This window comes from Ambystoma mexicanum, chromosome 5q, assembly GCF_040938575.1.
Source record: "Ambystoma mexicanum isolate Mex_15411 chromosome 5q, UKY_AmexF1_1, whole genome shotgun sequence".
In the NCBI taxonomy this organism is placed as follows: Eukaryota; Metazoa; Chordata; class Amphibia; order Caudata; family Ambystomatidae; genus Ambystoma; species Ambystoma mexicanum.
In genome coordinates, this window is record NC_090933.1 from 567,096,707 (window position 1) to 567,117,346 (window position 20,640).

Sequence of the window (20,640 nt, forward strand, 5' to 3'; positions counted from 1 at the left end):
AGATTTGGGTTACCACAAAGAATAGAATCAGATAGAGGAAGTCATTTTACAAGCGCTTCAATGAGTAAAGTGTGGCAGATGCTGGGGGTGAAAAGAAAACTACACATTGCATACAGACCCACTTCTTCTGGGGGTATTGAGTGTTGCAACAGGTCTGTTGTGGACATATTAAAGAGGTTTGTAGCAGAGGCAGGTTTCAGCTGGGATTTACGTTTACCTCTGGTTTTGATGGCAATCAGATCAACTCCTGCCACGAAGGCAAAGTGCCATTTCCGGATGCCGTTGATTGGTTATTTGGAGCATAAGTTGAGTGAGCAGGGAGTGGAGCCTAAATAGGATTTGGTTTCAGTAATAGAGAAGGAGGAACTGCCAAAAGACAAGAAGGGTGTTTTTTTTCAGAGAGTGAAAAGAGAATTTGCAATGCAGTGGAGTTGGAGGATGGGCACATTTGGAACAAAGGAAGGCTGGCTGTAAGGGAGAATGTGAGTTTGCATAGAAAAGAGGGTGTTGGGACTTCATCTTAATATTTGTTTTGCATTTCATGTGTTTGATGGGGAATAGGGAAGTGTGTTGGGAAGTGTGTTATCATCACATTCAACCTCGTCAAGAATCTTCCACGAGAAGAATGCTTGCAACACCAGACTAAGTGTCCCTTTGTACTGCATTTATGACATTCAGTCTTCAGTCCAGGATATTTTTCTGAATTTTCAAGGTGAAATAACACCTTTTAAATGTGGCTTTTTTATCTAGAGAACTGTCTTCTTAGGAGGTTAACTTCCTTGTAGAACAGACATTTTCTTCATCACCCTTCATCACCCTTGCAAATTATAAACTTCCTTTTTTTCTAATTCTTTGACATAGATCATCATATGTTCCATTTTCTTTGAAAGGTCAAGAACTTCATCCAAGCTCGGGTTTCCTTTTGTCCATATCTCCTCTGGCAGCTCATAGAAGGCATTTGGGAATGACGAAGAATAAAGGGGATGTTGAGAGGAGATTATTGGTGGCCTCGGCTGGATGATGAGATTGAAGGGCTGGTGGAGGAATCTACCTTGTGTCAGGATGCAGCGAAGATGCTGAGGAACTTTGTTCAGCCATTGAGTCCTATTGAGTTGACCAGGAAGCCTTAGGAATTTGTGACATTCGACATCTTTGGTTCGATTATTGGGGTTAGACGAGTGAAGAAGTATGTCATTGTGCTGATCAATTTATTCTCCAAATGGGATAAGGCACAAGTTGTGTGTAAGGCAGACTCCAGGGCTGTAATTGGGCTATTGGATAATGTGTTTCAGAGGGAGGGTTTTCCCAGAAGAATTCTGACAGACAATGGAGTTCAATTGACTTCGAACATCATGGAGTCCTACTGGAGAGCATTGTGGTGACACATAATCGTACCTCGTTATATCACCACAGGATCAATGATGCATTTGAACAGTTTATTTGCATGCTTATGCAGAGGATCAGGATGGCTGATAAATTCTGGGCAAAAATGGGAGAAACTGGTGGAGAAGAGAGTTTGAGCTTACAGGTTAGCTCTGCATGCCACAACTGGTCTGATTCCTTTTGAGATGCTGTGGAGAAGGAAGTCGCACACAGAGACTAATCCACTGTGGTTGAGTAGATGAGGTTTTGTTGAGTGGAGGGAGAGAGAGTTAAGGGAGAGGGTATGAGCCACTGGGTTGCACATGAAGGAAAGGTATGACCGGCAGGGTCATGTGAGGAGTGGTGAGTTTGGTGTGGGGAGCAGAGTGTTTGTGCACAGGTCTGGAAGAGTACCAAAATGTGAGCTGAGGTTCTTGGGCCCACAAAGAGTGACAAGATAATTTGACAATGCAGTAGAGTGTGAGGATGGGCATGTTTGGAACAAAGGAAGGCTGGCGGTAAGGGAGAATATGAGTTTGCATAGAAGAGAGGGGTCTTCAAGTGTTGGGACTTCATCTTAATATTTGTTTTGAATTCCATGTGTTCACTTGGGAATAGGGAGGTGTGTTATATTATATTGTACTGTTCTATTCTGCTTGACATAATCGGGAAAGAAGTGCACCTGAGTTCTCGGGTGGAATTGTTGAGGGCAAAGATGCTTGGGGGTACCACAGTCGGGCGCCAGTTGAAGGAGTAAGCAGGGAATTGAAGGAGGCTGGGGACCCCACTTAGCCATGTACTGTGCTTGATCTGCATGCTAATAAATACTTATACCTTCTTTACAATAGTGGAAAAAGCAATATATATTTGTAAATGTTTGTTTTATTTCTAATGGACCTGAAACATTCTTTAAACATGTTTATAAGGCCTACAGTCGTGACACCCTGTCCTCTCTTGAATGAGTTGCACCATAAGTGTGAAAGTACTAATAAGGAGTTATTACACACACCTATCCACGAGAAGATGATGAGCATGAGGAGGAAGGCACAGAACAGACAAGGGCGCATATTCATCCAGAAATTCCATCCTCCCCTCCCCACTCTCCCTGACAATATCTTTGGTTATTATAATTGCAACCAAAATTTAAATGAGATTGCAGTTTTGCAAAACGTTGTTGACCAGGATCCCAAAAGCTGAATTTCGTTCATAAACAAGTTAATGTTTAACACCTTTTTGTAACCTTTATACAGTTGTGTGACTTTACATGATATATATAAATGCTCTGCGCCTGCATGTTCTCCTATTGGTGGATCCAACATAAAGATGGGTCTATGGACAAAAGCAATGGGCCTCATTACGAAGCTGGCAATAGCCGTGCCTGTAGTACCGCCGGTATTGATTTTTTGCCGGCGCCTAGAAAAGGGCAATTACCGGGTCATTACAACCTTGCCAGACCTGGTAATTGCCCTTTTCTGAGCGCCACTATCAATTATTCCCCATTCCCATTTGAGCCCCATAGGGTTCAATGGGAATGGTGAGGGTGGTAGCAACGGTACCGTTATTAATGGTACCGTTGCTACCATCAAGTTCTGCTCATGGGTGCCTATATGGCCCCCAGGTAAAACCTGGTGGCTGCAAGGGCACCCTCGAGCAGAACTCCTAGTATGCTGGTACGGTAGCAACGGTGCTAGTAGCAATACTGCCGCCGTTGTTGCCTTAGCGCCATACTCGTAATGAGGCCCAATGTGTACATGCAAACTGGTGTGGAGGATTCAAGATATGGTGCATTTTCTTTTTTCCCTGTGCATAATGAAGTACAAAAAAGGTGGATTGAGCCAGTACTTTTGAAGTAAACCTATTGGATTGTTAGTGGGCTCCCCTATGCTTCAAAAAGGTCATGCATTGCACACCATAACAACATGTATAGAGTCAAAATCTTTGGCATGCACTTGGAAGACCACATGCAGACGCCCTTCACGTATTTTCAAGATCATCTCAATGATGGGCTCAAAGTGTACACAATACAGGATTGTACTAAATACCCCACCCACGTCAACGTGTTATGTCATGGGGAAGTCATCAAGAAAAGCTATTTGCATAGGTCAGAGATGTCTAGACTTAGTAAAGATTTACCCGATACACCTTGCACGGCTGCACAGAGGGAATGGAATGTTTTCTCACAAGGTAACCTCAAACTATTTACTTGGGTTGAATATTATTTTACTAAGCAGAATTAATCTATTAGTCATCGATTAATATTTCCGGAAAAATACATATTCAGATAGGATAATACAAAAACACATATTGTCCAAGAAAACACCTTCCCACCTTTGACACAATAAGGAAGCGAGATTTTTCCTTCCGGATAGTTTACCAGTGGAAGGAAGGGCGATTCACACCCACAGAAGTCTGGTTAAGATCTGGGAAAGTGATGCTATGATTTGGTCTTTCTCGCGTCAATCAGGGATGAGTTTCCTTCATGAGCTCTTCCAAATCCAATGAGCTGCTGGGGCTTCCGTAGGGGCTGCCTTTAGGACCCGCATGCCAAGTACCCACCTGTCTCTCTGCACTGAGGTGATGCCCTAATGTCATATTTAGACCCTCACTGATTCTAGGAAATAAAGTTTGATACCAAGGAGATTTCATTTTCACTTCAACCGGCCCCTCTCTAAGTCTGCTTAGCACTGTAATTCAGGTTTTGGTTCCCATGGTAAACTCTCCTGAGACCAAACAACCAACACATACGTATTGCGTTGCCCTGAATGTGAAAACACACAGCAGATATATGTTTTAATAAAGACTAATTTCACAATGGTTTCATGTTAGGCCATAAACCCCAGACTACCAACCATGAATTAGAAGAGGGTGTTAGGACTGGAACCACATCCTTCTGGAGCAAGTTGAGACCATATTCAAGACAACATGGGCAGAAACGTCCACATCTAGAAACGTAACTCCAATGCCAGTAGCACAATGCACACGTACATGCCAAAGCAAGCACATGACCCTCATCTTCTCCGCACTCCGTCGCACCATAGCCTGAAGATGTTTTTGCCGCACTTCAATAGGAGCCCATCACAATAAGAGAACAAGGAGAGAGGTTTTACGTGGATAAACAACTACACGTTGTAGGCCCTGAAACAACACCTGCTCCTCTGCACAGACATGTTAACACAGTTGCCAATATGATCCATTCCAATCTGTTGGTGCTTATCCAGTCCTGTTTTTCTTTGCCTCCTGAGACATGTAGTTCCGCTTTTCCCATTATAAAATTCTCACTACATGTTCCAAAATGCAAAGAAATTGACGGGCAGTGCCGTCACGGTATCAGCTACCCATTGTCGGTAGAAGGTGCAAAATGGTGCAAGTACCTGGTCATCTAATAGCAGTGCCTGGCAAAAGCTTAGAACGTATGCACAAGCCAAACATTTTAGTTTTGTCAATGCTCGTTTTATCAGAACTTCAGTGGCTTTGCCAATGCCTGTTTTCAACAGGACTTTAGTGAAGGACATGCAGAGTGCTTATAAATCGAGTGGCTGAACGCAGGTCTTGTAAGACATTTTCTATTACAGCAATAGCATGTTTAAAACTCCATTTAAGTCATTAACTCTCAGAAGACTGCTTTGAACAAGCACTGGCAGGCACTTTGCACAGCCTGATGGTAAGGCTTGTTAATGTTAATGTTAAAGGTATTTTTACCGTGCACTGTCACCAACGGAATTGGTCCCCAGGCGCTCAGGTGGATTTGCAAACAAGAAGGCAGAGGGTGGGTTAGTAGGGTGAAGAGGGCTTGATTAAAGCAAGCTCCAAGAGTTGCCATGAGGGGATGATTAGGGCGGGCAGGGGCAAGAATGGGTGGAAATGGCCACAGGGATTAAGATGGCCATGGGCAGTCAGTGAGTGGCCACTTACCAAACAACACCCTCCTCATATGTCATTCCTCCCTATCTGTACTTCAATGCAATAGTTTTGTCTTCACCTAATAGCCGAAACTAACCAGGACTGGGCAGGCAACTACAGGATTGTAATAGAACATGTTGGCGCCTGTGCGTTAAAATAAACATCATGGGTATCACACACACCTTAGAATTCAAACAGTGCACAGTGAAGTTGCTGTGATTGGTGCAGGCCATGGAAAAAATACTGTGGAATTCCCCAGTAGAGGAAGGGGTGATGGGGACATTTATTTTATTATTTTATTATTTTTATTGTTTGATTCTAAAAGAATCTTTACAAATTTAGAATTTTAAAATGTTTTACAAATGTAAACATTTACAATTTACAACTTTAGGATTTAAAATTATAAAATGTTAGGATATCACCTTTTACTACTTTTACAATTTTAAATAGCAACAAAAGCCAATACGACTCAATCTAAGAACAATACAATAAATATTCTAAGATAACCTAAGAATCCCTAAAATGCTGAGACTTAGAGTCCATTCTTATACAAATTTAAAACAATGACAGTTACTTAATCACAGAAATTGCAATTCCAATATGTCAAAATCACATTCTTTTGTTTTAAATGTCTTATATTGGAGCATGATAACAGCCCTAGGAAACATTAAAACACTGCAATCTAAAAGTTGAACTTTGATATATAAATCTTATAGACATTGGGGGTCGTTACGAGTTTTGAGGTAAGGGGTTAACGGCGCTGGTAAAGGTGCTGGTGGCGATAACCCCTTACCGCTGCATTACGAGGTCCTTTAGCGGGTCCCGCTAAGGGCTGCTGGTTTTACCAGGCGCCCTTAGTGGGAGCCGCTGAAGGACCAGCATGCTAACAACGGTCCCGTTATTAACAGGCCCATTGTTAGCATGGTCCCCATTCCCATTGAACCCTATGGGGGCTCGAATGGGAATGGGGATGGGTTCCCTGAATGGGGAAATACCGGGTCCTCTGAAGTTGGAATGGCCCGGTAATTCCCCATTCAGGTAACCCGGACCTGGTATGCGGTAAGGGGGTAGCCATGGCGCTAATAGCGCAATTGGCTACCTCCAACCTCGTAATAAGCCTAGCAGCCACGCACTGGAACGCTCTGCCACCACACCTAAGACTCATTGAATCCCACCTAGCCTTCCCTAAGGCTATCAAAACCAGACTCTTTGTTTAACCTGAATCTGTTTCTTCCACTGCATATATGCTTGCCAATCTGTAACTAAGAGCCCTCCTGGCACCTGTCTCTAATCCTAAATTTGCGTATCCTCTGTAACAGCGCCTCGATGCCTTATGGGCTGCAAGCACGCTTAACAAATGCAAATAAATAAAAATAAAATAATGACCCCCATTAACTCTAAGTTATTACTAATGAAGGAGTCATACTGATGTTGAAGCTAGTTGTCTCTAGCAAAGCCATAGGCTACGTGGGCAATACTAGTGCAATTGGTGTCATATATCTGATTGTGTTAATCGCAGGGAGTACCTAATTGCTTTAAGGTTGTTATGAACTGACACCAAACCCAATATAAGTCTATATGCAGTATGTCCAAAAGGCTCACTTTTAATTGTGTCATAACGTTGTACATATTTACCCAGTAGGGTCATATAGGTTGGGCCCAAGGATTTACATTTCATGAGGGCATGTCTAGGCGTCTAAATTTTCCCCGTAGTCCAGATACTCGGCATATCCTTAGTTCCAGGGGGGTTTTAGTATGTGCCCCCTTGGAGACCATCACAGGTAGCTTGTTTGTCACCAACCTAAATCTTATGCTGTGCATGGCCGGGGTGGGGCACTGTTTTAAATAAACCTGAGTGTCCATGAACCTATGTGATACTTTGGCAACATATTGGGCCTCATTACGAGGTAGGCGGTAGCCATGGTGCTTTAAGCACCATGGCTACCACCTTACCACATTCCGGGTCCGGGTTGTCCAAATAGGGACTTACTGGGTCATTACAACCTTGGAGGACCTGGAAGTCCCCATTCCGAGAACCATTCCCAATTCTCATTCGAGCCCCCATAGGGCTCAATGGGAATGGGGATGGAGCTAATAACGGGCCCGCTAATAGCGGGCCCGTTATTAGCTCCCTGGTCCCTTAGCGGCTCCTGCTAAGGGTGTCTGCTAAAACCAGGCGCCCATAGCGGGACCTGCTAAGGGACCTCTGAATAGGGTGGTAAGGGTTTGCCAGCACCGGTCTCCTTACCGGTGCCCATTAACCCTTACCACCCACCTCGTAATGAGGCCCATTCACATGATCTCATTTCTGATTACCTGGTGTAATTATTGGCCCAATCCCAGTATTCAATTGTTTGGGTGAATATGGATTTTAAGATGACAAAATGTATGCCCCTTGCAAAGTCCGGGTGCCAGTGTATGTTGTTATATAATTTATCTCCTGATAGAATGTAACCCTACTGTTATCAGTGTCTCGACACCCATCTCCAGCTCCAATCAGTGGTGTACATTTTGGGTTGGAGTTTGCCTTTAAATGCAGGGCACCTTGTCATTTCCACAGCTGGGCATTCAGTGATAGTAAACCCAGCTCGAGTCTAAAGTATTCCAAAGGCATTGATGGGGAGCACCTAAAGAACCTTTGTCCATAATTGACCCTCCAACTTGTCAAACCAGCTTACGTCTCTCCAGGCCATATAAAATAACAGGGCAGTAGCTTTGCTTAAAAAGCATGAGAATGCCATCTATGGTGCACCCAGCCGTGCGGCTCACACATTTGACTATAAGGTGTATTTGGTGAAATGCCTTATTTTGTTTGGCTTCGATTATATGTGCGTAATTTTGCTTTGCACTCATCGGAATGGGGGCATTGCTATCGGGGGTGTCATGGCATGCAAGTGACAGATTGCAAATAGTGTAACACACACAGGATGAAAATAACTCTACATGCTAGAGAGATCACTTGAGACATACATAAATAATATAATGCACCAAACTCTAAACAGAGTATTCTAGTGTCTGTATTTTCTCCTAACTGAATGGAAGCCTACAATTACCACTATGCACATTCATGTAAGATTAAAACAATTCAAACACCCCCTGGAAAATGCGACTGGTTTTATTCATTGTATCACAAAGTATGCAGCGTTATACATTCCTCTAATTTGTACTCACCCATCATCTGTCCGTCTCCGGATACGAAAGTCGTGACTAGGCATTGACTGGCTAATAGGTCTGCAGACATCCAATGTTAATTCTTCTTTAATATGCCACATAAAACAAAATGGCACGCCTCAGCATATGTCTCTTGAGCTGGAGTGTCTCTGGCTGGGATATATGATAACACAGAGATGGGCTGATATGTTGTTTTGTGTAGTGCTGATGTACACCAGAAGCAGATTCTTAACGCCGAATCAGAAACACACCGTCGAACAATGCTTTGGAGATTTCCCAGTGACCCAATAAGACTCAATCTAACAACAATACAATAAATACTCCAAGATACTCTAAGATTCCCTAAAATACTGACACATAGGGCCTCATTACGACCCAGGCGTTAAGGGGTTAACGGCGCCGTAAAAGGTTGCGGCGCCGTTAACCCTTTAAAGCCTTACTACGAGGTCCCTTTGCGGCTCCCGACCTTAACGGCTGGTCTGTACCAGCCGTTAAAGTAGGGACCTGCAAAGGGACCTTGAAGGTAATTACGGTACCGCAATTTGCGGTACCGTAATTACCACCTTCCCCATTCCCATTGAGCCCTATGGAGCAAAAATGGGAATGGGGAATTACTGCCCCGCCAACCTTGGAATGGGGTGGTAATTCCCCATTTCACCATGGCAGATTCGGTCAGTTACCGGCGTTAACCATGGCGCTAATAGCGCCATTGGTTAACGCCAGGGTCGTAATGAGGCCCATAGAGTCCATTCTTATACAAATTTAAAACAATGACAGTTACTTAATCACAGCAATCGCAATTCCAATATGTCAAAATCGAACTATTTTGTTTTAAATGTCTTATATTGGAGCATGGTAATAGGGCAAACAACTATAGTGGTGGTTTGTAGGGCTCTCCCCCAAGAACAATTTTTAAAAATGAGTTGAAATGGTGCATCATACAGCAAAGAGTTTTAGAAAAATTGTAACGTATTAAAAGCAAGTCAGTAGACTGTTGGCAGGTTACCAAAGTACACAGGAGCCATTGTACAATATGTTCATGATGCCTATGACCACAATATGTGCCATTACTGCCACTGTACACAATATATGCCACTATGCCATACAAAACACCTTTTCATGCTGTCTGTGCCAAAATATATTCAAGCATTGTCACTGTGAAACACGTTCATCATAATGCATCCAAAATAGCCAGTACTACCACTGTAAAGCATGATGCATTGATCCACAATTTATGCCAGCAGGGCCATGTAAAACCGCCTTTTATGCAGTTGATGCACTATGTATACCAGTGTAGCTTCTGTAAACCGCTTTCATGATGGTGACTACAATATACGCAGGCACTGAATCTGAAAGGCGCATGTTTGTGAAGGCGCAATTCATAATGTATGCCAGCATGGCCCTGTAAAAAATCGAATCGTTTGTGCTACCTGTGTCCAAATATATGCCAGCATTGCCAATGTAAACCATGTTCAAGCTGGTGTTCACAACATATGAAAGTACTGCCTCTGTAAAACTCGTTCATGCTGGTATTCACAATATATGCAAGCATACCACTGTGAAGCCAAAATCTACTAACCTCCCCCAGCTCATTTCTCCTCTCCAGCATACCCCCCACGTACTACACACAGCCATCCATACTACACACAAAACACAATAACCAGACATCCGCCACAGGAACAAACACGAACAAACAGCTGCAAACAACAAACAACCCCTGACACTGTACACTACCCCTCCAGACACAACACGCCCAGTGCACACACCAAAACACACTCAGAAAGAAGCTGGTAACACACAGACACCAGTTTTTCCTGGTTCTGCAAGCCTCAACCAAAGAGCACAACCTCTATCCTATCAGTCTTCCCTCACTACCCACTGTCTTACGGAGTCACGCCTGTAGACCATACAAATGACAGTGTTGCATAGTATACATCAATATAACATAACATAAAGCACATTCATGGTAGCGGAGTAGCACACTCTCAGGCAAACAACATGCATCCCACATACATGCATGCACTGGCACACCCACACGCACAAACTGACACATACACACACACCCACCCACCCAGAAACTCAACCCCCACACATTTATTTAATTACCAACATTCACGTGCATAAACACTTGTTTTTTTGTTTGTTTAAATGCCCATCGTCCATAGGGTGATGGTCCTTGTCTACCGTCTCCCTTCACTACAGCCTCCGTGACTATGCCAGCAAGCAGATGGTGTAGCCTGAATGACATGCTCTTGGTCTTGGAAGGGGCACAAAGGTGAGGCAGACTTTTTCTATGCCATATTCTTATCTCTACCCTCTCATCGCATTTTGGCCACTGTATGTAAGACTCCATGACTGCCTGTTCTGGAACTGGTGCACAGAGGTACATATGGGAACCACAGCCTTGCATGTAAACACATGGATATTAGAGAGTTCTGGAGCTCATCTGCAGCAGATCTCACATGACAGACAGCTCTGAGCCTGGTATGATGGCAAAGCGTGGCACCAAATTGGAACCCAAATGAAAGGCAAGCACTTGGACATCATTTCTAAGATGTACGTGCTACACGTACTTGGAAACTGCAATGCAAGTAATGCAGCTGCTGCAGGCGTATACAGTTGAGCAGTGGTGGATTCTAAATAGTACAAATGGCTGATCAGACCTCCTGCCTAGTCGTAAGCTGGTCTGTGCCACTCATTGCCTAAAACGACATGTGCCACTTCCCACATCCAATGTTCACAAAGTGGCAACACGCTGATGTGGTACTCTTGGTCACTAAGTTGTAAATAAACTTCATATGTTTTAGGGAGGGTCATGAAGCTGTCAGGACAAAACTGAACATGGACAGATATTTAGGAATTAAGTACACATGTCGAACAAAGTATCCCAACATCAATGATGACACACTCATTGGTGCAGCAAATTCCTTGATGGTGAAGTCTGTTCCAAGCTCCCAGAAATTAATATATTTAGCCAAGAGCTCTAAACAATTTCATTCTTCACGTGTAACAGACAAAGCATTGTCAACTACAGCACATTTGACCAGTTCATATGGTCAGATGGATTGTGAATCCTGGGCTCCTGTATGGGAGCAATGGAGACTTCTATTGAGAGTTACATCCAAGCGTTACTCGATGACATCTAAAGCTTGTGTGTGGCCTCAACTGAAATAATGTGTCCTGTTCAAGACAACAATGATGATGGGATAACTACCAAGAACTTGTCGGATGTTTTTACCCATGCATCCAAGCCCTACCATAAAACTGTGCATTACTGGCATTGAAAACATCATGATGGCCAGAACTCCCCAGAGAGTGCACAGGGAAAACATGAAGAATAGGCTGCCACCCATTTTTGCCTATGTTGTGAGCACGGGAGGGCACTGCCTAAAACCACCATTGGGCTACACACACAGTAGCCTGAAACCATTGGGAATGGCAATGCCGATTGCCAAAAGCAAACCACAACTGTGGGGAATTCATTTTCTTAATGTAAAAAATGGATGCAATACTGGTGCTCACCACTATCAGAAAGCCGGCGTTTTAAAACCACCAGACTTTTGTGTAAAACTGAACAAATGAACCCAAACCAGGCCAAGGAAAGACTTGCTAAGAGGTGGATACAATGTAAAACTATATTCTGAAATGACTTGAAGGAAGTAATTATTTAATGTATATATAAAAAATAGCTGGGGATGTCAGCAGCTTAAGTGAATTTGGGTTTAAAGCCACTAAAATCGAAATGTTTAGAATAAATGAGTGACCTACTTGTGAGTGTCACATAGGTTGCAATGTTTTAAATGTCATAGTTTTGAACTTAGAATCAGCATTCTAGCTGCATGTGCAAAAATTGTAAGTTGGATTTGAATGTAGAAAACTGGGAACTAAAGTGACATTTAGCTGAATTCTGCCTGACAACTACCCCCGACAGGAGTTGAACTGGCTCAACAACTCTTCCCAGACCTGGCTGCATCCTGCTGCCCCCACCAAATGGAGGTGACACCTCTCTGATTGAATTAGGGGAGTGGTACCTCCAGACTGCAGGAAGTTGAACAAAGCCCTGTCCTGGACTCAGGCAAATGATATATTGGGGGGGGTCGTAAAATGGCTTCCTCTTGGGAGAAACTGGGAGGGGCAGTGCCTGTGAGAGCCAGCTGAGCTTGGGGGAAGTGGATAAACCAGAAATTCCACCATGTGCTTTGGAAAACCACACCCCTTTGGGGGCCAGAGCATGATTTTAAAAAGATGGATAATTCACAGTGCGGACTTGTCAAAATTATATAAATATCATCATCATTTTTGTGATTTTTCTGTGCACATTTCAAGAGGTGTTAGGACCCTGTGGTATGTTCTTGGGGATAGTAGCGGAAAAAAAGGTTGTTACTCCAAATGTATGCATGTTAAAATCTGACACTTTATCATCTGAAACCCATATCCCTGGGGCACATATGTGTAAAATCTGGAAAGGTTTAGAGGTCGTTTTCTGGATGAAAAGGGGAGAATTCTGTCATAAGTGGACACAACATCGTACAAAGACAGCGATTGGATGGGTTGGTGCTACAGAAAATATGTTAACTGGACCTATAATATTAGAAAAATGGTACATAGATAAATATGTATTTGGGTCAGAAATAGATCTGTGTGCAATTTGACAAGGGGAGGTTTCTCTGACCATAAAACCTACAGCATCACTCTGACACTCCATTTCTTTCCCCCAATCAAGGGAGAGAGGAAAGCTTGGCCAATGATAAGTGAGAGGGGCAGGCTTAGCTAGGCCCAGGCACACACCCATTTTCAAAACACATAAAAAGAGCCACTGGAACCCAGGTAGGGACATTCACTTTCCACTTTCTTGCGGGACGTTTTGCCGGGAGACTTCAGACTTCACATCCAGAGATCCAGACTTCAAATCCATCAATCTCCAGAGACCAGAAATTAACTCAAGAATTTGTAGCAGAGAGGCCTGAATCCACAAGCTGAATCCTCTTCAGCAGGCCTCAAAACCAACCAAACTATTCAACAGCGAGCTGTTTGAATTCTTTGCCAAGAACTTTTGCAAGAACCTGTAGCAGTATCCAGAAAGCAGTGCTGTATCCGGAACCAGAGAGAACCAGAGACCAGATCGCTGTGAAGAACTGCTAGCAGAAGTCCAGCCAATCCTGACCCGATCGGTGACAAAGTTGCATTCCTGTTCAAAAATCTAGTGTGAGTACCCAGCTAGCACTGTGCCAAAACCAAATTAGTTTAAAATAATCGAATCCAACTATTTTAGCCTATTAGAACTGCCTCCTAAAATCGTGTCATTCTGTCATTTTTAAAACTGAAAACTGTCATCTGTCATTCTGAGCTTTAAAATTTCAAATCCGAAAAACTACCTTTACTAAATCGGCCGTATCTCCGGAACCATGGTGCTAGGAGCAAGTTTTAACTGTCATCTTAATGCTAAGATTCTAGGCTTTCCAACGAGCCTGGAAACGAATTCCTACTCCTTATAGTGCCTCCGTAAATGCGCTCGACACACGCGACTAAATTTGCCACGATTTGACATTTTGCTAAATTCCAGCCACGTGTAAAAATATTTGTCCTTGCTTTCCTTGCTGAAATTCATGTGCAACCTGACAATCATTCATAGAGCATTGCTAAAGTGATCCTGAATTAATTCAAGTATCTCTCACTTACCCTGAACCCCCTATAGGGAATTAAAAGCCTTTTTGGCATATTTTTCACTTAATTGCAACCACATCAAAGTATCTTGCCTGTGTTTAAAACTCCTACCTGTTTTCCTCTAAGCTTGCTAGGGGGGAACTGAATTATATTTGATTGCATTCCTGAGAACTGTGTGTTTTCCTTCCATCTCTTTACCTTGGATAAAAGGGGAGGGGTGAATTGTCAAAGAAAACTGATTACATTGGCCCTCATTAGGACCTTGGCGGAGGACCATGGCGCTATTAGCACCATGGTCCATGGTGCTAAGCTGCCAACTCCGCCATGGGGGTTGGCGGACTTACTGCCCCATTCCGACCTTGGTGGGGCGGTAAGTCCCCAATCCCCATTTACCCTTCCCCATTCCCATTTTTGGCCCCATAGAGCATAATAGGAGTGTGGAAGGCGTTAATTACGCCACCGTAAATTACGGTGGCGTAATTAACAACAAGGTCCCTTAGCGCCATGGATTTTAACGCCTGCTAAAAGCAGGCGTTAAAATCACCATGGCGCTAAGGGAACTCGTACTCAGGCGGTAAGGGGCGGCATGGTTTACGCCGGCGTAAACCCCTTACCGCCTGGGTCCTAATGAGGCCCATTGTCTTTTGTTGAAGTCCTATCAAGTTTATTTTCTGTACTGCATTTCATTCATCATTGCATTGTCTTTGAAGCCATAAAAGCATTCTCAGCTACTTTATCCTCTCTATATCAACTTCTAAGCCATTAAAAAGAGTGTACCCCTATAACATTATCCATTGTTGATCAACATCATATTCTTAAGTGTGCCATCCAATATTACTTTATTATAAAAGTGTGATATATATATCTATTGTTTCATTTGCAAAACAAACCTACTTCTTGGCTCAGTGGGGTCAGGGGGATTCTAAAAGAGGGGTGTTATATAAGGGTTGTCATCCAGAGTAAACGAGCTGGACATAAAAAATAGATCAATAAGGGTTTCCCTTAGCATCCCAGACTAGGCATTGACTTAGCTGTAGTGTTGAATTGAAGTCGCTTACAAAGTGGGGGCTCGTAGCTGGAGATTCTGGATTAGATTTACCACTTGTGCAGCTTAATACAGTGTGCCAACTGACCGGATACACATATCCGGTTAGATCACCACACTGTTTTACACTGTGAAAGCACTCCAAAGGAACGCTCTAAGGTAACGGTCTGTTTTGCAAAATAAAATACAAACTTCTGTAAGTCAGGAAGGAACTCAAATTCCAGAATGACGACACTGGTAGACATCAAAATAGCCAGAGAGCACTTCTTACATAAGCTATTTGTGAGAGGTGAATGGACTGAGCAGGGCCAGGATGCGTAGTTGCAGGCAATCACACAACATGTCAAGGCAACTGGGTTAGATATCTGGAGAGATCAGGGTCCCTTACATGTGGCCCTGAGCGCACTATACATGGCTCCTAAAGCTAAAGATGAACACGACAAGATGGTTAGGATAGCGGCATATTTGTATCTATATATGGGAGCCATGCAGGACAAATGTGCTGAAGGCCAAGATCTGGCAAGTAGGCAACTGTTGGCATTAGAGAAGGCCCAATCTGACCTGGTCTCTTCTGAGCAGAGGCTGCAGAGGAGCCACGAGTCAGAAAATGATAGTAGGCAGTATATCATTAAAATAAAAGAGGACATGGATATACTGCAACAGGAAAAGACAGACCAGGATACCAGAATTCTGGCTTTGCAGAAGGAACACCAAGACAGTTTGGACTCCTTACTGCAGAGCCAGAAAAAGCTGGAGCAACAGATAGATTTCAACAGGGCATGCACAAAGCAGGTAGCCACCCTGCAAAGCCAATTGGATAGAGAAAAAGAGGAGAGCAATAAACTGATTCTGAAAGACCTGGACACCCAGACAGAATTTCAGGAAGAGCGCCAGAAAGCTGGCGCCTTTCAAAGGCAGAGGGACGACCTGGCGGCACAGATGCAGGCTCTTAGTCAGGAAAGGGACACCTTAGGCCAGGAAGTCTGCCAATTAAAAGAAAAAATTGAAGAAAATCACCTGGCCCTCCAGGGGCTGGGTGATCTCCAAAAAGAGCATCACGACTTGCTAGAGCACACCAGGAGGGTGGAAGATGCTCTGGCAAGAAAGGAGCAGGCCAGTAGGGATGGGACTCAGGAGGTAACCCTCCTGCAGCAAAGACTGGCCCAGTTTTCCAGGACCAATCAGGAGGCACAGAGAGAGAATGAGGCTCTCTGTCAGCACAATGATAGGCTCCAGCAACAGGTAGCCATGCAGGAGAGACTGATAGAGTCTAGTAAGGCCTTAATTGAGGAACTGAAAGCGCAGGCTCTTGCATTGCAACAGGGAGCAGGGGCTGATAGAGATGAGGTTCGCTGGGAAAGGGAAACGCCTGAGCATAACCTCAGGAGCCCTAGTACCAGAGGCCTTCATCTCTCCCACTCCCTGGACTCTGCCACCCCCATGTCCCCTGGCGCACATGAGCACAGGGCCACAGGGATGGCAGATTACGATCCAGCCAAAAGGTTGGGGCTTATAGGCTAGTACCACCCAGGAATGGATGGGCAGGCATCCGGTTATGGGCACCTAAGTACAGTGCAATTTGGTGGGAACCCCAGGAGAGTAGGCCCACTAAGGGCATCCTGAAAACCTCTTCCCAGTTAGGTCAGTGGGGGGGTACCCATCAAATCCTGGTAGCAGGGAGGGATCTGAAGACTCCTCTGAGCGTCACAGGACACAGGAGACCAGGTCCCCACATTCTGCCAGCTTTTCCCCGGCTCGCAGAATCCGGGAAAACCTGGAAGATCAGACGGGCACCTCTGGGAGCAGTGCTTCTGAATCAGAGGATGAATGGACCAGGGTTACCCGATCCAAAAGGCCAATAAGGTGAAAAGGGCCTTGCTTAAGGACCCCTTAAAACAGATTAAGGCAATCAGGAGTGTCATCACGCCTTATCTTAAGAACGCCAAGTATTCTGTTTGGGAACACTTCGAGCTCTATGAGCAAATGATGGAGACTTTCCATTTGAAGGACAGCAGTAGCTGCATCCAGTACATCAAATGGACATTCTCCCCTGAATACTCCAGTTTCTTTGCGGGGCTGGAGGACCAAAACCATTGAAGATGGTCCACATATAGGGCGGCCATCTTGAAACATTTTTCTGTAAATAGAAATCCCCAAGAGGCTCGCAAGGCAGCCTACAATTTGCCATGTGGGGAGGATCAGGCCCCGCAAGAATTCATGCAAGAATTGAAGCATGCCTTTGTGCAGACCACCAGAAGGGTGCGCACGGACAGCAGAGAATTCATCAACACATTTTTCCATGCTCTTCCCAAGTACATAATGACCCAGCTCGTGAGAGATTTTCACGAGAAAAGATCTTTAGACTGGGTCATTGAGCAAGCCACCCGGATCTATGAGGTGCAGAAGCCCATAGAAAATAAAAGTAATGCGCAGAAAAACCCCAAAACCAACAGCACCCCTGCTGCTGCCAAGGTGACAGAGCTAAAGGTTGCCCCCATTTTAGATTTGGAGATGGGGGGGCCTAAAAACCTACCTGCTCCAAATAATTCACAGCTCAGAAGGCCCTCGGGCCAGTCACAGACAGGGAATCAGGGAGGTAGTCCCACAAATGGGGTCCCTTGCTCCCCTGATTATGTAAGTCCCCGCTACAAGGGAAACCGACCCATCCTGGGTTATGTGTGGACTCCTCCAGCCCAAGGGGGGGAATCCAGCCAAGCGCTTAACTCGGGGAACTTCCCTCCTAACTTCCCCCAGGAGGGCAGAAATTCATCAAATCCTGGGAAGAACTTTTTCCCCAGGTATCCACCCAATTTCCAACCCCAAAACCATCCATCCTTCTTTCCCCAATTCCCTGAGCCCAGACAACCTAATCTGGGAGAGGGGAGGCCAAGGGTGGAGGGGTACCCAAATCTTCCCAATCTGGGGTATTACCAGAGAAGGGATAGCTACCCTTCCCGGGATCAGCCCAGGGGAGAAAATACAGCCCCGTATCAGCCTGAGCGGGTTTCACAACTTGAGCGCCAGGTCCAAAACATGGCACGGGATCTGGGTCACATGCTGAGGGCGCAACAGAACCCTCAGATGAGCATGCCACCGCAGAATGCCCCAAACTTTGGACCTGGTGCTCCAGAACAATGACGGGGGCAGCACCCCGAAAACCCACCGGTTCCCAGGGAGGAGGCACAAGGGGAAGAGGGGTGTAAAGCCTGGGAGGAAGCTTCCTTCCCAACTTGTAAACAGCCCTTGGAAAACCAGGAACCGGAAACAAAATCTCCTGCCCTGAAAGCCTGCCTCCCAAGGAGCAGAGGGGGGATAGGAGAAACAAAGGACCCAAACTGACCCACTTTGTGGAGGAGGTACAGGTCATCCAATTTGAGAGAGAGGGATCCTCAGAGGATCCTGGGGAAAGGATCTTCTCCTTCAGAGATGGGGGAACTCCTCCCAAGGAAAAATGGGTCCCAAGGGATTTCAACCCAGACTGGGTAGATGTGGGGATTGAGCTGTCGCCGCCCATCCTTCTATCCCAGAACCAACAACACCAAAATCCCATGGTTCAAACCCATCCTGATGACTGCCTCCAAAAAGGGGGGGGGGGGGCCCAGAACCCGAAACCATTTCCAGTTGCCAACTTTTTCTTTCAGATTCCCCAGGCTCGTCACAGAATTCTGCCCAAATCTCTTCTCTCTCAATGTCCAAAACCAGAAAGTTAGCCCACCAGTTGTCCAAAAATGTGCATTATCTGTGCCCCCTTGATGAGGAGAAGGAGGGAAGATACTATGCCCAGGTACAAGTACAGGGGCAGGGTACAATTTTGGCACTGGTGGACACTGGATCCCAAGATACTCTTCTGTCCAAAAGGGCCTTTGATGAACTAAATGCAGGAAGGGGGGAGAATTACCGTATTCCTCTCACCTCTCTTCCTGGACAACTGCAGAACTTTGACGGGAAGGAAATTCCTGTCGAGGGGACTGCAGATTTGGACATCAAAATTGTGCGACACAAGGTGAAACACACGGTCATAGTAGTGACTCCAGAGGGCACCCCTTGTTTACTAGGGAATGACCTCCTGGGAAGGTTGTCACCCCTAATAGATTGCGTAAACAAGGTCCTCTGGACCCAGACTAGCCGACCAATAAAATTAAAACAGAGTGTCAACCATGTTAGTTTAAATGGCACCTGCCACATGGTTGAACAAAAATCTGACCAAGTAGAATTTCACTTCCAGAACAACCAAATTCCAGACGTGACAGTAATAGCAGTAGGACAACAGACTGGTGATGGGGGGTCCTCTCTATTTCTGAAAATCAACCTTCCTTCCAGTTTAAGGTGGTATTCCACACTGGAAGGAAATACTCTGAAATTCTTTACCAATCCACAATCAGACCCTCCCACTCCTATAGTCCAGAAAGATGTGAAATCAGCTCAGAGCCTGGCTGATATTCAGCAAATTGGAGAGCAGTTGTTCATCCCTGTTCAGTTAAATGATGGGAAGGACTCTGTTCTCGCTCGAGTGTGTGTGAACAACGATAAGAGATTCATCAGCGAAGCCATGTTCCGCCAACTCCCAAAAGATCCAGCCATTCCCACATTCAAACTGATAGACAAATGGCAAATGGACCTGGAAGTACCCAATTCCAAACATCTCCTGCCAAGCAGGTGTATGCTCAAAATCTCCATTGGCAACAAGAGCATAGTCCATAATTGTTGGGTCGTGCGAGATGTCACTGCCGCCTTTTACTTGGGCAGTGACATTCTCAATCGCTTTGCCATTAGTTTGGACCTAATAAACTTCAAAGCTTGGTCCCAATTAGCGGATAATCCCATGGGCTTTGATGATCCAGAAAAAGCATTTAGGTCAACTCAATTGCTACCTTATGGAGTTGAAATTCAGATTAAAGAGGAAGTCACCATCCCGGAAAGGACCCGACAATTCTCCCTGGAAGTGAAAGTCAAAAGAGGACAAAAATTGAAAAAACCTGATGCTTATATTCATCTAAATGCTTCTCTCCAACAGCAAGGGTTAGGGGTAAACCCAACACCATTAGTCAACATAGAACATGACACCATTCCAATAGAGGTGGATAACAGCGACTTAAAGAGTATTACTCTAGCCGCAGGCACCATTATTGGAATGGCGGTTGATGACCGACATTTCTCCATTGATTTAGGAAATTAACTGTTAGGACCAATCCCCAAGGACTGTTTTGACAGTGATGACAATACAACACCAGACAGGATTTTCAACCGGCATGGGGGGAACTTCCTGGTGTACACTTCTTGCCCTTATGGTAAGGAAGATGTGACTTGTGACTGCAGGAGGGATGAGGTGATTTTCCAGGTCCATGAGGGCTGCCTTTCCCACCTGAAGCCCCCAGTCCAAATCAGCACTCTGACCAGGGACTTCTCCACCCAGCTGGAGGAGGCCGCTGAGATAGCCAAACCAGAAGTCTTTCCAGGCTTCAGGCAGATGGTGGAAGAGAGAGTCAACCTAGCTGATG